The sequence below is a fragment of the Gymnogyps californianus genome, unplaced genomic scaffold, assembly GCF_018139145.2.
Source record: "Gymnogyps californianus isolate 813 unplaced genomic scaffold, ASM1813914v2 HiC_scaffold_67, whole genome shotgun sequence".
Lineage (NCBI taxonomy): Eukaryota > Metazoa > Chordata > Aves > Accipitriformes > Cathartidae > Gymnogyps > Gymnogyps californianus.
In genome coordinates, this window is record NW_026114460.1 from 173,438 (window position 1) to 190,533 (window position 17,096).

Here is a 17,096-nt window from a genome sequence, read left to right on the forward strand (position 1 = left end):
AGCGGGAGCACTTTGGCAGAAGGTGCCTTTGCTGCCTGCATACCTCTCGGAGAGCCTAGGGGGTCAGACGGAGGCCCGCAAGATGCTCTGCTGAACGTGGCTGGTTAAAGAGCCCAACCTTCGGGTCAGGGTCTCTCTAAAGCGACTCGAAGCAGCAGGAAATTCTGCCAGCTCTCCCTAGGGGAGTCTCCTTTGGGAAGCCCTGGCAGTGCTCCTCGTGCTTGCTCCAGTGGAGTGTCTTTATCTTGCAGAAGATGTCAGGCCTGCCTGAAGAGGAGCTGCAGTCTCGAGGGTAAGAGCGCTTTCTTGCCAAGGAACGCGCTCTGGGGAGCCGTCTCAGCTGGCTTCCTGCTGCCTGCGCTCACTCGCCTCGCGTCCAGGGCTCCTGACCTTCCCCGTCTACTACCTGCGGTGGTGGAAGGGAGCCATTTGTAAACCAGAGGAAGGAAAGGGGCTGGGGGACGGGGGGTGACCCAAGCCCATGGGACCCTTCTCTGCACGGTGTTTGGAGCCTGCCTGCAGGGGCTGGGCAGCTGCTGGACAAGACCTGCTTTCCCTTTGCCTCCAGGAACTCCCAGCCTTGGCTGGAGCAGATGCGGGAGCTCAAGGAGACAGCGGCTCAGGTGTCTGCTGCGAGGGGGAACATACTGCAGGCTGAGTGAGAGAGGTCCTCAGAGACCACGGTGTCCAAGAGGAGAAGAGAGAGGTAAAGGTGCTGCAGGTGGATCAGAGACCTCGCTACTTTTCCAGGCTCCCTCCTGTTGCTTCCTCTTGGCACTCTCAAAGTCGGCACCCTTTCCGGCAGCTCTTGCCTTGGGTTTTCTGACAGCAGCAGTGCTTGGCTCTGTGCCAGGACTCGGTGTTCGTGCAGAACTGCCCGCGCATGTGTTTGTGTTCACTGCCATCTCTCCGTTCGCAATTTTTCCCCAGGAAATTCTGCAGTTGACCCAGGCGGCAATTAAGAAGGTGCTTGAAAACTACCTCCAGATGCCTGACTGCGCTCTGGAAGCCATAGGTATGCAGACAGAAAGTCTCACTGCCCTCGCTTTGTGTATGGCACTCCCCCAAGGTCTGCCAGGCTCTGCTTTCGAGCCTGAGAAATACAGCCTAATGCACTGCTTCGACTCCTAATCTTTGGCCACCTTCACGTCAGGCGCTGCCATTGACAAGGAGAGGACATCCAAGAGTTATGGTGGGCAAGGCAAGAAGACCTGGTGGCTTCCGCCATTCGGCTTTTCTTCTGCAAACCCTCCAGAGACAATCTTGCAGGTATCACAGGAGAAATCCTGACTTGTGGTTCACCTCCTTGCTTTCGGGTTGGCAGACCAAGTGCACAGCACTTCCCTTCAGCCCGGCCGTATCGCTCAGCCCTGCAGCCTGCCTCGCATTCCTGTGATCCCTGCGATCCCTGACGGCACTGCCCTCCCATCAGGAGGGGGACCGAGCTAAACCCAGCTGCTGCGACCTGCCCGCCACCCTTAGCCACCTTTGTCCTTGGCAGCCCTTTGACTTCCTTGCCACTGATGCTCAGGGCTTTCTGGTTTCAGCCCCGCATTGCCCCTGGCGACTGCTGGCCTTTCCAAGGATCTCAGGGCCACGTGGTCATCCGGCTGCCTGAGCAAATCTGGCCAACGGCTTTCACCATCTGGCATATCTCCGAGGCAGTCTCTCCTTCCGGGGAAGTCAGCAGCGCCCCCAAAGAGTTTGCTGTCTCCGTAAGTCTTTGCCTTGCACTTCGTGGGGGGGCCCGGCCCCAGGGAAAAGCCGTACCAGAGACGTGCTTCTCACGGTGGCTTCTCTCAGACATCTCTCTGTAGGTAATGCCTGCACCGTGTTTAGCGTTTCATTGAAAAGCATGTACACCAGGCTATCATTAGAGAAGAATTGCCCCCTTTTTGTCCATTTACTGTTTCTGTGGTCCTTCTGAAGCAGGGAATTACCAGGAACTAAACGTACGCTTCATGAAATGTAAGCGGTCATTTCCTTTTCCCTGTGGTGATACCTACAGGCGGCCTTTACCCTGAGGAAGGAACAAAGAGTGGCATAGGAGCAGAACTATTCCCTCTCAGTTCAAAAGATGTAAAAATCCAATGGCTCGGTTTTAGAACGGAAATCCACTAAAAGCATACGGAAGAAAGGGCCGAGATCATGAAAGCCTGTGTAGCTGCTGAGCCTCAGCGAAGGGGAGAAATTCTGCTGCAGTATTGGTAAACTGAGCAGTGACCCAGTCAGGAATAACCGCCTTTGCCCCTGATCCAGGTTAATGGGCTGAAAAGCAGCCGAGAATCTTTTTCCCTCCACAGCAAACAAAGCTGAGGGTTGATTTGCAGCAACAGCTGTGGATTGGACCTGCAGAGGTGTTGCAATGAGGGCTGGTTTTAAGTTAGATAGCAAAGTGAAAGTCCTGGCCACCTCTGGGGCTTCCCGAGGAGCCCTGACATTGGCAAGCAGGCCCCGGCAGCTGCCTTGCCAGACATTTTGTGCTCGGCTGCTCCCAGTTTAGCCGGGCCCCTGGCTGTCGTGTTGCCTGGGGCTGTTGGGGTTATAATCCACAGGAATCACAAAGACAGGTGCAAAATCCCACTCCGGGGGTGGATTTTTTTCTTAGTTGCAATTTTAAAAAGAAAACCAGAATTGCAAAACTTGGTAAAAGAATGTTAAACTCCAACCTGTTTGTGCCAGATAGGTTTTGTGGATGTGCTGACTTCTTCTGGATGCACAACCCTGCCCACCACGTAAGGAAGCCCAGATGGCTCAGACAGGGCAATGCTGCCACCTTCCTGACAATATCAAACGCAAATAATTCAATATTTTTCTCCTGCCAATTCTTCCAGTCCAAGAATTCCTGTAGGGACACCCCCTGCGTGCAGGCTGCCGCATGGGCTTTCTCTAAAGGGGGTGAAGCAGCAGCAGGGCCCTGGCTTGTGCATCTCCCGTCAGCCAGATCCCTCAGCCCTCGTGGGTGCCTCCCAGCTGTGCCCGTGCACTTCTGTATGTCCAGTTTCCTTAAGTATTCCACTCCATCCCAGCGGGTGTTGCTGGGACCCACCTCCGCCAGCAGCACGCTGTTGTGCTTGAGAGCCCCAGCCAGCTCCTGCTGCGAGGTGTCCAAGCGCACGAGGACCTGCCGGAACTGTGTGGCTGGGAGGGAGGAGAAAGCTCAGTGCTGGGGGGCGGGGGGAGCGGTGCCCCCCCCCCCCGACATGCTCCCACTCACACCATGCCACTGTCCCCAACAGCCTCTCTGTCACCGAAATCGGGAATAAACCTCTTAACACCAATGTAGCAGTAAGAAGCAGGCATTCTCTTTATTACAGCACTGGATGCACGGGGATCACTCCACCTAACGTGCATGCCGCATACAAAAATTACAGGGTTTCTATCCAGTTACCTAATTAGCAACAATTAGTAAAAACACGCCTAAGTTTACACTCATTGGCTAGTGAGAAACATTTCATTCATTACCGGTCAGTAGTATTTAAATTAACTGCGCTTCTGATGTAGATCAGCACGCATGCTCCTTACGGGTGCGGGGGGGCAAGTTTCTTGGGTCTTGAATTGAGTCGGTGGTCGTGCTTCCCCCTGCCGCTTTTACCTTTCCCCTAGTTACGAAGGACTTCTCCGGGCTTGGCTCATTCTGTAATTCAGTCAGCAGAGCCAGGGGGTACAATACCGATACTGAGGAACATCTTGCTCTTTTAGCACCTCTTGTTACTTGCTAATCTTTGGTATGTAGGCCTACTTGTCCCTGGTATGCAGACTTGCCCATCTCTGGTACGCAAGCCTGCTTGCTCTAGCTGTACAAAGTGTACACAAAGGGGCCCTTCATCAAATTGTCCAAGTCTTTTGGTAACATTCTTAATTCAGTGGAGTAAAACCACTGTGCTTCCAACCCCAGGCTGTGCCGATCCCACCTGGGCTCCCTGCCCCTCTGTGTGGGGACACGCCGGGGTGCACCGCGTGCCCGGGCTCCCACACAGGTCCTGGACACGTCCCCACAGCCCCCCTGGCCGCCCCTGGGCTCCCCAATGCAGGAGAGGAACCTGCCCCGAGGCAGGTGTAGGGGTGCCGGGGTCCCTACTGCCGCCCTCTCCGTGGGGACAGGGTGCGCTCCTCCCCAGGAGCACGGATGGGAATGAGTCACGGCGGCGTACGGCGATGGCGGGGGCAGCCCCTGCTCTCACCCCAGCCTGGGCATGACCAGCAGCGGCCGTGACAGGGGTAAGTCTTCCCGGTCCCTGGAGCTTCCTCCGGCATGGACCTGAATGGAGCCGGCTGCTGGCTGGTGGAGGGGGGCTGCCGGCCATGGCGGGGGTCTGCCGGCCAAGCACCCATCCTCATGGGTCAGGGCTGGCGCTGTGGGAGACGGCGGCTGATGGGGACGGACAGGGGCTGGCAGTGAGGCCAGGACAGTCCAGGGTTGTGCAAGGGCTGGCAGAGAAAAGGGGGATTCCCCTTTCCGTGGGGCCTGGGGGTGCACTGATCCAGGAGGGGTTATTGGCAGCCCTGTGGGGAGTGGTCTGAAGTTGCCCCTGTCCCAGTGCAGGCCTTGGGTGGTGAGGACTGGAATAACCCTGCGGAACCCCAACTCCCGGCTGTTACGGAGCCGACCATGAGCAGCAGCAGCAGCAACTCCAGAAGCAGCAGCTGCAACTCCAGCAGCAGCCTGGCTCCTGCTTGCTCCTGGGCTGGGGAGCTGTGGCAGCCGGATGGTCAAGGAACAGGCAAACCCCGCGGGGAGACGCCGACACGCAGTGCCCGCGGTTGCTTCCACCTGTGCGCTACGAGTGGGTGCTGAGAGTGATGCCCTGTTTGCCCACTGTCCACGGCTGGGCCCCACATCAGCTCTTGGCGGCAGCCCCAGGGAGGTGATGGCCGTGTCACAGTGGGCAGTGGTGGCTGTGTCACTGTGATGTCACCTTGGGCCTGTGACACGGGCGCCCCGGTGGGTATAAAGGGGGCTGCTCCGGAGGCAGGGGAGCATCTGGGGGAGAACCTCGGTGCTGCTGGGCAGGAGTCTGGCGAGCACTCACCGACGACCTGTCCTGTGTCCACCGTGCAGCGGAAGGCCCCTGACGGGGGAGAGGAGGGTGAGGGCAGAGGATCCCCACAGTCCCCGCAGCCGGCGGCCAGGCGAGGGGGCGGCCGGGGGTCTGTGTGTGGCTGCGAGCGGTGGGGGGAAGGCAGTAGGCTGGGCCGAGGCAGGGCCAGGTGGGGAGGACGCGGTGCTGCTGGGGCTGGTGGGGGACCAAAAGGAAGGGGGTCCCGGGGGCGGGGGCGTTGTCCAAGGCCCCTGCTCAAGCAGGGTCACCTAGAGCCGGTTGCTCAGGACCATGTCCAGATGTGGACCGTGTCCGGAGTTGGGCCTGGGGGTCCCTCTGTCCGCCCGCAGTGCCTGCAGGGCTGCGAAGGAGAGGGGACTCGAGGGCAGAGGCAGTGCCCGAGGGGAGCCGCGAGGGGACAATGCGGAGGGGAGTGCACTCGTGGGCATGTCCTGGTGCCCTGATGGCTGCTCCTCCTCTCCTCCTCTCCTGCAGGAGCGCTTTCAGATGGCAAAGAGGGAGGCAGCCGCAAGCCTGGAAGAGGCGCAGAAGGTACAGGGGAGAAGGAGGCCTGTCCTGGCAGGGTCAGGGAGGGGGGTGCCAGTGCTGGGTCCGTGCACTCCAGCAGCCACGGGCAGCGGCAGGGCTGGGGAGGACTTTGGGATATGGCGTCTGCGATGGAGGGGCCTCTGGAGATCCCCCAGTCTCTTGGCTATGCCTGTGCTGCACAGGGGACCTTGGTGTGGGTCTGCAGGCACAGCAGTATGGCTTTGGGGAAGGGGGTGGGATGAGTGACCCTCACTTGTGTGTCTGGGGACGCCGTGTGTTATAAGTTTGCGGTCCAATAATTGAAATGGAACCAGTCCGATTATTTAAATCAATTTATTTGAGCAAGCAGCAGTAAGCAAAACAGCGCTGGGCGGCCGGGGAGTTTCCACTCTACCAACGGCGCGCGCAAAATGGAGAAGGGTTCCCTTACTTATACAGTCTCTAGTCCCTGCGTCCGTGCTGGCTGGTATCGTTTGCGTTGTGTGTGCGCCTGCGCCGGCAGTTGCTAGGTGGTCGTAATCTGCCTCCTGGGGGTTGCTGGGATGAAGGCCGAAGTCTTCCTCAGCTGCCTTCTAGGTGACTTAGGTCCCGCTCATGTTCTTGTGAAATCGCCTTTTCTTTTATCCGTTACTCAGTTGTTTCTTCTACCGAATATTTGGCTGTCCCTACCCCCACATGTCTTTAGATAACTAAGGAATGTTTCAATACTTGCAAGCAGACCCCCACATGTCTTTGGATAACTAAGGAATGTTTCAACACTTGCAAGCGACTTTCCCACAATGTTTGTGGGTATACATCAGCGAAAAAAAAACCAACAAAACTTTCCACATGTCTTATACAAGCAAGATTTGATTAACAAACTCAGGGTTCTACTTATCACAATCCCCCCTTTTCCTTTTCATTATTTTGTTCATCAAATCTTTGAAGCTCTGCATAACTCAGGGCTAGTGTCTCTTCCAAAACAGCTTCCGGATTCACAAGTTCATATTTAGTTTTCATCATCATTAGGTGCGCTGCCTCTAGTCTACCTTTCACAATTCCAATTATCTTATTAAATATACATGGTCCAAAGGTTAGTCCTAAAATCAATAGTATTACTGGTCCTGCAATAGTGGATACTAGGGTGGTTAACCACGGAGAATGATTAAACCAGGATTCATACCAACTTTGTTGTGATTCTCTTTCCTTTCGTCTTTTTTCTAGGCCTTCCCTCAGTTTTGCCATAGTATCCCTAACTACTCCAGTGTGATCTGCATATACACAACACTCTTCTTGTAAGGCTGCACAAAGACCTCCTTGTTGTAAAAATATTAAGTCTAACCCTCGTCTGTTTTGTAATACTACTTCTGACAATGACCTTACAGACTGTTCAAGAGCAGTCATGGCTTTTTCTATTCTAGCTAAATCTTCATCTACTGCTATTCTAAGGGATTGAAATCCTTGATTTTGTTGTACTAGTGAGGCTATTCCGGTTCCAGCTCCTGCAGCTCCAGTGACCATAAGAATTGCCACAGTTAAAGCGGTAAAGGGCTCGCGCTTCTGTATGTGATGGAGTGAGGAGGCTTGGTTACTGTACATAAAGCTTTCAGGGTGATAAATTACCCTAGGTATTACAATAACTTGTATACAGAATTCTTTTGTCCAATCAAATACTTTTGTTGATAAACAGGGCGTGACTCCAGTTTGAGAGCAAACCCATTTTGCGTTTTCAGCTGGGAGTAACCAGTCCGCCTGTCTCCCACTTGGCCCTTGGACAGTTTTATTGCAAAGATGTTGTTTAGATCTAGGGACTGTACCTAGGCACCTTCCTTTTCCGGTGACTTGTGACACGGTAATTCCTTGTTTCCGAGTATCCCATAGGCATTCAGCCGGGTTGGTACCATTAGCTTTTCTATGCCTGTGATCTATTCCTATAGCTTCGTAATAAGGTGGGCGTATATCATAACATAACCAACAATGTTTCGTTATATTAGGATTGGTTGTATTTAGGACCTGAAAGCTTGCTTGCAACAGGTTCCATAACGGGTTGGTTTGGGGGGTAGGAGTCGGAGTTCCAGGTTCTGGCAGATTTATCTTGGTGTTATTTTCAAAAACAGATGGAGTTATTTCTGTAGATGGAGTTATTTCTGTAGATGGAGTTATTTCTGTTAAATCCGTTTCTCCGTCTGCAATAATAATAGAGTTCGGGCCAACCCCAGAGGGGGCCTGGGGTATTGGTTCTTTCTTAATTAGTATGAGCCCTCCCTTATCGGTTCCGGGTTCCGTGTACCTCACTCCCCATATTCTTCCAATTGTCCACCCAATATCCGTAGGTTGTGTAATATTTAGGAAAAGGTATTTACAGTTTCCACGTCCTTTCCACCCCTTCGGTGGGGTGCATCCATACGGACCCCACTGGACCCTTAGGTATTTATCTCTGCCACATCCCGGTATCCAACTAGGGGCTATGGTTTCACAACCCCAATAACTACAATAATATTGATTAGGGGAGTTACAGTACCCTTTTCCAGGATTTGAACTAGGGCACATATAGAATCCCATATATTCCCAACATCGGGTTCTCGGGACTAGCTGGCACAAAGAGGAATTAAAACTCGGTCCTCCAGATGTTATCTGGGTCGCGATAACTGTCTGATCTTCGAATCGACTTAGGGTCCATTTAAAGGGTTGGTGTGGATAGCCATTAACATTTGTGCTCAGGTAACTTATCATAATCAGAAACACGGCATATCGAGAAGGGTGGAGACCCGACCAATTAGGGGCTACAATTTGTATTCGCAGGGCCCAATTGTTCTCAGTACAGTTGTCGTTTGATATATACTTGGTGGGATTTCTTTTATTATCCCTGAGGCAACTCTTCCAGCATCTTGGCGCAGTCCCACTCTGGGGTTTCCTTTCTCCACAGTCTTTTACCCCTCTGCCTCGCTCGTCGACCCGGTTGCTTCGAGTCACGAGGGGTACCATCTTCTCGGCAGCAGGGGTATTCTTCAGGAGAGTATATGCACCATCTAGACACTTGCCTCCGTAGGTATGTTTCCCAGTTTTTTATTCTTTATTTCAGGTGAAACACACCGGACCCCTGTAAGGGTCTTACGACGCTGTACCCTAATAATGTCAATCATAAATGGAATTGGTTCATTGGGGTGATAACAATAAAGTTCTGGATTTATGCCCCGCGTAAATACTTCCCATCATCTGTTAGAATGTTTCCGAATTATTCTTGAGATACTTTAATTTTTAAAGTTAATTCAGTGAGTCCACTCTCTTTACCCCAGCATATTTGACATACCCCTCGAAGGGGAACCCTATAAAGGCAATGGGTCCACCACCGTTCTCGGCACACCTTACAGCTAAAACAAATAAAAGGACAACAATTACAGTTTGATACACCACATTTTACCTTGACGTCCTCAGTGCTAATATATTCGTATCCTACTAATAGACTATGATTGCTTACGTGTTCCAAGATTATACATGTGTCCATTTATGATTTCCGAAGAGTCATCTTCAAGTCCCCAGGTGAGCTAGTGATTTCCCAAGAACGGTCTCTCAGAGGCCCCTTTACGCGGCTTGCATGGGTCCAGCCTTTTTCTGCCGTTCGAATGGCTGTTTCTGTGGTAAGTAAAATGAGATAAGGTCCCTCCCAACGAGGGGTTAAAGAAGACTCTTTCCATGATTTAATTAGGACTTTATCCCCTGGCCTTATATTATGCATAGCTATATCTAAAGGAGGTCTTTGTGTTACCAGGCCTTTATTCCGTAACTGGCCTCTTCTGGCCATGAGTTGGACTAAGTATGGTTTTAATTGTGCACTTTCGATCTGGGGGTGATCATGGGGTATTTCTAAATCATATGGCATCCCATATAGCATCTCAAAGGGTGATATCCCTACATCAGTTCGGGGTTGTGTTCTTATATTCAATAATGCCAAAGGGAGGCACTTTACCCATGACATTTTAGTTTCTAGCATCAATTTTGTGAGTTGTTTCTTTATTTCTCCATTTACCCTCTCTACCTTCCCTGAACTTTGTGGATGCCAAGGGGTATGATATTCCCATTTCGTTCCAAGAGAAGAAAGAGCTTCCTTTGCTATTCTTGACACAAAGTGAGGGCCCCTGTCCGAGTCTATTACCTCTATTGATCCATATCTGGGGATTATGTTTTCCAATAGGGTTTTTACCACTGTCTGTGCTGTGGCTCTGGCTGTGGGAAAGGCTTCCACGAAATGGGTGAAATGATCCATTATTACTAAGAGGTATTTATATCGTCCTACTTTGGGGAGTTCGGTAAAATCTAGTTGAATTCTAGCAAATGGTCTGTGAGCCAATTCTCTCCCTCCCGGGATCCTTTCCCGTAATTGATGTTTATTGACCCTTTGACAAGTTATACATTCATTTACTATTCTTTTTGCTATATTATATACCCCGATACACATATATTTTGTGGCAAATTGATCCACTAGTGCCTGGGTTCCCCAATGAGTGGTTTCATGAAACTTTTGCATAATTTTCAAAGCTAGGGGTTTGGGGAGAACTTCTCGCCCATCTTGTAGCTTCCACTTTCCTTCTTCAGTTTCACTGATCCCCATTTTAACCATCTTGTCTTTTTCTTGTACTGTGAAACTGAGGATGGGATGTATCTTCCCATGTAATGGGTAGTGGTCATACTTGGGTTTCCCGCTTTCATGAAACAAACATCTACACGAAAATGCATCTATCCCAAAATCCTCCCAACACTTATAGCACGGAAATTCTTCGTTATTCTCCCCACAATTTATACAATCCTCTCTGCTATTTTTAATTTGTATCAGCATTAAGGCTGCCCTCTTTGCTTCTTGATCAGCAAGGTTATTTCCTCTAGCTAGGGGGTTGAGTCCTTTCTGGTGTCCTTTTAAATGTACTACAGCGACACCTGCTGGCCCTCGTAATGCCTGCAAGATTTGAGTTATTAGCTCCTGATGTATGAGTCCTTTTCCTTGTGAGTTAATCAGACCTCTTTCTTCCCAAATTTTTCCAAATGTATGTACTACACCGAATGCATATTTTGAATCCGTAAATATGGTTCCAACCTTGCCTTTTAAGATCTGTAAAGCCCTCAATACGGCATAAAGTTCACAAGCTTGAGCCGACCAGTTAGGACTTAAGGGTCCAGATTCTATTACATTAAATGATTTTCCATCAATAACTGCAAAACCCGACTTCCTTTTCCCTTCAACTACCTGGGATGACCCATCCACAAAAAGCTTTTCTCCTTCTTCAAGTTCTTCCTCCTCTAAATCTGGTCTAATTTTCGTTTGCTCCTCGATATTACGGAGACAATCATGGCTGATTTTATCACTCGGTTCCCCATATAGAAATTGTGCCGGGTTTTGTAGATTTGTTACCTCCAACTCCAATTTAGGGGAAGAGATCAGAATGCCCTCATATTTTAGGAGTCGGGCGTCTGTTATCCACTTATCAGCCTTTTGTTGTAATATTCCTCGGATGTTGTGAGGAGATAGCACTCTCAATTCTCCCCCGAAAGTAATTTTATGTGTTTCTTCCACTAAAAGGGCCCCGGCTACTATTGCCTGTAGGCAGGTAGGCCATCCCCTACTTACGGGGTCCAGGAGTTTAGATAAAAATCCCACAGGCTTCTTTTTACCTGCCCAATCTTGAGATAATACCCCGAATGCTGTTCCCTCATCAACATTAATAAACAAGAAAAAAGGTTTCTTCACATCTGGTAGGCTGAGCACTGGGGCATTTACTAGGTCAGCCTTTAAAACCTCTAGCTGCTTGTCGTCACTCTCCGTCCATTTTAGCAACCCATCTTTAGTCAGTTTGGCATAAAGGAATTTTACTTTCTTGCTGTAGTTCTCAATCCATTGTCTACAATATCCAAAGAGGCCTAATAATTGCCTGATTTGCCTTTTAGTTTTCGGGGCTTGTAGTGACAAGATAGCATTTACCCTTTCAGGATCTAATCTTTTAGTTCCTCTAGTCAATCGATGTCCTAAATACTTTACCTCCTCTTCGACAAATTGTAACTTTGATTTTGATACCTTAAGTCCTTGTAAACTCAGGAAATTCAGTAATTTAATACTCTCTTCCCTCACCTTCTCTTCACTTTTTCCAGCTAATAGCAGATCATCTACATACTGGACCATCGTGACCCCTTTTCCCACTTCATATTCCTTCAAAATCCGTTCCAGAGCTTGCCCAAATAAGTTCGGGGACTCAGTGAATCCTTGGGGCAGTACTGTCCATCTTAACTGTTGTTTTCTGTGGGTGTCCGGGTCTTCCCATTCAAATGCGAAATAATCCCGACTGTCCTCATGAAGAGGGCAGGCCCAAAAGGCATCCTTTAGGTCTATTACACTATACCATTGATTATCCGGTCCTAATTGACTTAGGAGAGTATGTGGGTTTGCTACCACCGGAAAGCGAGCTACTGTCCTTTTGTTAATTTCTCGTAGGTCATGTACTAACCTATATTTGCCATCTGATTTCTTAACTGGCAAGACAGGAGTATTAAAGGGGGACATACAAGGTTCTAATAATCCCTTTTCTATTAGTCTTTGAATTTCGGGTTTTAGACCTATCCTCCCTTCTCTGGAGATGGGGTATTGCTTTATTCTAATCGGTATATCTGGATCCTTAATTGTTACCGAAAAGGGCTCAATGTTCAATCTGCCTATGGTTTCCGGAGTATACCAGACTTCAGGATTAATCTTTTGTTCATCCTCCACTCGCAGGGGACATAACTTAATTTTTATTTCTTCATTCTCAATTTCTAAACCAATTCCTAGTTCAGTCATTAAGTCCCGTCCCAACAGGTTATAATCTGCTTCTGGCATGAGTAATAGGGACCCCACCCCAATTTTTGTTTGTGTTTCAAAAATCACATCTTTTATTACGGGTACTCTAAAGGGCTCCCCCTTTGCCCCGATGACTTGTACTGTCGTGGGGGATATTTTGCATCCGTGGGGCAATTTCTGGACAGTGGATCTCTCTGCCCCTGAGTCCACTAGGAACTCGATTTCTTGCTGCTGGGGACCTATCTTTAGCTTTATCAAGGGCTCTGTTTTCTCCCGGGTCCCCAGCAAATAGAGCCCCTGACACCCCTAGTCTTCCTTAAACATTTTTTCATCCGTAATCCTCTTCCTACAATCCTTCTTAATATGCCCTTTCCCTCCACAATAAAAGCAAATTACAACCCCTCGATCTTTTTCCCGTGGGGGATTCCGGGCTTCCCTTCTCACTCTACGATCCTCTGCTCTTTTTCCAGAAGATGGCGTCCGCTGTCCTTCCCTGACCGCGGCTACCAACATTCTAGCCTGTTTCTTATGGGTCTCCTCCTCTCTCCGAACGTACACTTTCTGAGCCTCTCTTAGTAACTCATCTAAGCCCTTATCTTGCCAATCCCCATCTTTTCCAACTTCTTTCTAATATCCGTCCAGGATTTGGCCACAAACTGTGTTTTCAACAAAGCTTGCCCCACCGGTGTTCCAGGATCTAATCCTGAATATAATTGAAGATTCTTTCTTAACCTTTCCAGCCACTCTGTGGGAGTCTCGTCTTTCTTTTGGTGTTCACTAAAAGCTTTGTTAATATTCTGTCCCCTGGGGACAGATTCCCTTATCCCTTGGACTATAATAGTCCTTAAATCCTGCATATGGCCCCTGTCTGCTTCGTTTTGGTTATTCCAATTAGGTTTCTGCAGGGGCCACTTGGTGTCTGCTACAGGACCTTGCTGATGCTGTTGGTCCCAAATACGCATCCCCGCTCGCCTAATCATTTCCCTTTCTTCTGCTGTAAAGAGGATAGCCAAAATGGCTTGCAATTCCTCCCATGTATAGATATTAGGTCCCAGGAACTGATCTACTCGTTCCGAGACTCCGAGGGGGTCTTCCAACAAGTTTCCCATTTCCTTCCTAAATTCCCTAACGTCCCCAGAGTTGAGGGGGATGGAAACATACCCCATACCAGGTTGTGCTCCTCCCATTGCAACCTCCCTAAAGGGGTACAGATTACTCCTGTCCTCCCTCATCCTAGCCTGACTCCGAGTAACTCGCCGAGTCTCGGGAGAACTGTCGGGAGAGTTAGAGTCAGGGAGGTTGGGTGCCGTTGGGACAGGTGGAGGTGCAGGCGGGACATAAGGGGGGGATGAGGCAGGAGCCTCATCCTCTTCTCGGGGCTTTCTTTTATTCCCTTGTTTTTCTTCTCGTAAGGGGTATAGGTTGACCCTGGTTTCTGACTCTATCCATAGGTGTGCATATTCACTCTCCTCCAGGCTAAAGGGTTCCTTCGAGTTCACATATATGTTTAGAGCTTGGCACACCCAATCTTCAAAAGATCCAAAAACTGGCCAATATAGGTGGTCTCCTCTAATTTGTTTCCCACCCCAAACTTCTATACAATAATGTATCATTTTAACTTTATTTTTACCCTTCCTAGAGGGGTAATCATCCCAATGTTTAATCATCAACCCCAACGGGCTATCTGGCGGTATCTGGGGTAACCTAACGTTAGGCATTACCCCACCCATGGGACCAGAAGACTTGCTCTTCTTCTGTCCCATCTTCCGGAGTGCCCTCACACACACACAATTGTTCCCCCTCCTCGTGGCCCAGTCCCTCGCGGGAAATGGGAAACGCACTACTAAGGGGTCCACACTCACTTCGTCCTTGAGCGGACGTCTCACACAGACGCACTCCGGGATACCCAACCCCAACCGAACGGATCACCGGCCTATACTTACTCACTCCTGAGTCTTCGTTCGGATCTTCGTGCACAAAGTTTACGGGGTTGCCGGCGTTTATTTGCTTTACTGCTGAATTTCGGTTCGTCGGTAGAGGCTTTGGATGGAAGAATCTCAACAGGGGCCGCTTCTTCAGCGGGGCGCCTCCCCCGTAGGGTTTTTCCCGCCAAATTGCTTCTATCCAAGTCACGGCACCAAATTGTTATAAGTTTGCGGTCCAATAATTGAAATGGAACCAGTCCGATTATTTAAATCAATTTATTTGAGCAAGCAGCAGTAAGCAAAACAGCGCTGGGCGGCCGGGGAGTTTCCACTCTACCAACGGCGCGCGCAAAATGGAGAAGGGTTCCCTTACTTATACAGTCTCTAGTCCCTGCGTCCGTGCTGGCTGGTATCGTTTGCGTTGTGTGTGCGCCTGCGCCGGCAGTTGCTAGGTGGTCGTAATCTGCCTCCTGGGGGTTGCTGGGATGAAGGCCGAAGTCTTCCTCAGCTGCCTTCTAGGTGACTTAGGTCCCGCTCATGTTCTTGTGAAATCGCCTTTTCTTTTATCCGTTACTCAGTTGTTTCTTCTACCGAATATTTGGCTGTCCCTACCCCCACATGTCTTTAGATAACTAAGGAATGTTTCAATACTTGCAAGCAGACCCCCACATGTCTTTGGATAACTAAGGAATGTTTCAACACTTGCAAGCGACTTTCCCACAATGTTTGTGGGTATACATCAGCGAAAAAAAAACCAACAAAACTTTCCACATGTCTTATACAAGCAAGATTTGATTAACAAACTCAGGGTTCTACTTATCACACCGTGTGTAACAGGAACCCAGGCGTGGGCTGGAGGGGGCATGCTGGGTGGTCTTGTGTTGGGCCCTAGCCGGTGGCATGGGGGACCTCCTCCACCCCCTGCTGCTCCTGGAGACGCTCCTGTTCCCTCTTCTCTCCCAGGCAGACCTCTTTCGGCGAAAGGCAGTGGGAGGCACAGCAGAGCCGGAGCTGATCGAGGTCTGTGACCCACACCCTGAAATCCCTCCGGGAGTGGCCAGAGCTGCTGGGCAACGGTGCTAGCCCCAGGACCCCTGGGTGCCTGCTGCCCTGGCCCTGGCCTGACCTCCCAGGCCCTGGGGACTGACTGGGGATGCCCTTTCCCCCCATGGCACGCTGCGGTGTGTCCCACTGGCTTTGCAGAGGGAGCAGTGGTCAGAACTGATAGAAGCTGTTCGGGAGCAGGTTGAGATCAAGAAGGTACTGGGGCAGGAGGGATGGGGGCTCAACGTGTTTGTGGGGGAAGCCCCCTCTGAGCGGGCGTGGCATGGACTCTTGACCGGGTCCTTTGCTTCTCCAGCTGCTCACGAACAAGCTCCAGCGCCTCCTGGAGAGATGGGAAGCCCTCCAAGACCCAACAGCTTTGTGAGTGTCAGTGGGGCCGGACTGAAACCTGGGGCAGAGGGTGGTGGGTGCTGAGCAGCTGCGGGCAGGCCTCTGCCACTCGCAGACATCTTTCTGGCTCCTCCAGCCTGCTCTGGAGAGCCCGTTGTCTTCTCCTAAGCGGCTCAAAACATCTCAGAGCAGCTCGGGACTCCTGGAAGCAGCTCTGCATGACTCGGAGCAGCTCCCAGGCTCTCCTCCATGCCCCCCAGGCCTGGGGCGGGACAGGGGTGGGGGGTGGGTCCATGCAGTGCTGGGATGCCAGGGGTGCCTGGTGCCAGCCCCAGCAGAGGCTGGGCAGCACCCTGGCTCCCCGTTGGCCACCCGGGGGCTTGCCATGCCCGAGGTCTCTTCTCACAGCCCCGAACCCCATGGTGTCCGTAGCAGGGGGAAGACGGTGCAGGCAGACGAGACAGGCGAGTCGCTGATGCAGGAGATGGTGGCTGTGAGGCTGGTAGGACAGACAAGCCCGCTGTGGGCCTTGGGCACTGTGCCCAGGGGACATGGGGGCACTGATCTCAGCGGGGACGAGGGAGGGGGTCTGAGCCCCCAAACCTCGGCCGCCTCGCACACCCCAACACATGTCCCTGTGTGCCTTGGCCTGTAGGAGGAGCGGCTGGCATCAAGGAGGCATAAGATCACTTCTTGGCTGCGGTGAGTTGCCCTGGGGGCTCGGGGTGCCGGGGCTCTTCCATAGGCAGTGGGATGCCCGTGCCAGTGGTCCAAGGGCATTAGGCAGCTTTGGACTTCTCCGGGATGAAATGCTTCAGTATTTCTTTTCTTCCTAGCTTGGGGGGCATGTAAGGGGGGATTTTGGGGCCACTGGCGAGACACACAGCAGAGCCGAGAGAGATGCCCGGGCCCCTTACCCCAGTCCTGAGCGGGGCGTGTTGTGCCCAGCACGCTGCAAGGTCCCACGGTGGCATTCAAAGAGGGTGGTTGGAAAGAGCTGAGACAAATTTGCCCCCTATTCTGCCTGACCCCTCTCCTGTTCCCCCAGGAGACTCCTTCTGTTCCTCGCCTTCCTGCAGATCGCCATCCTCATCCTGGTCCTGCTGAAGAGGGACGTCCTTAACTGGGTCCTGCCACCAAAGCTGGCGGCCGCCTTTGGGAGCCGCCCAGCGAGGTCCCGGTTCTTCTGAAATAAAACTAGAAAGAGAATAAAGAAATCGGGGATTGCGGGACAAGCGTGTCACCTTGTCAATGTCACATAAGAAAAGCCACCATGTAAAGATGGCTTTGAAGCCATGCGCAATGGAACTTGACCGACAATGACCTTGCCTGTAGAAGAGGTTTGCTGTTAGAAGAAACCAGACCAAACTGGCTGAAAGCGGCAAA

General features: G+C 51.1%; 1 long non-coding RNA gene across 1 annotated transcript; it reads left to right on the forward strand.

The window, feature by feature from the left end:
* Positions 1-15,679: 15,679 nt before the first annotated feature.
* Positions 15,680-17,019, forward strand: LOC127029080 (uncharacterized). Its single transcript, XR_007768120.1, has 4 exons — positions 15,680-15,740; positions 16,143-16,212; positions 16,366-16,412; positions 16,759-17,019. It is a non-coding gene; the product is annotated as an uncharacterized LOC127029080 (long non-coding RNA).
* Positions 17,020-17,096: the final 77 nt, after the last annotated feature.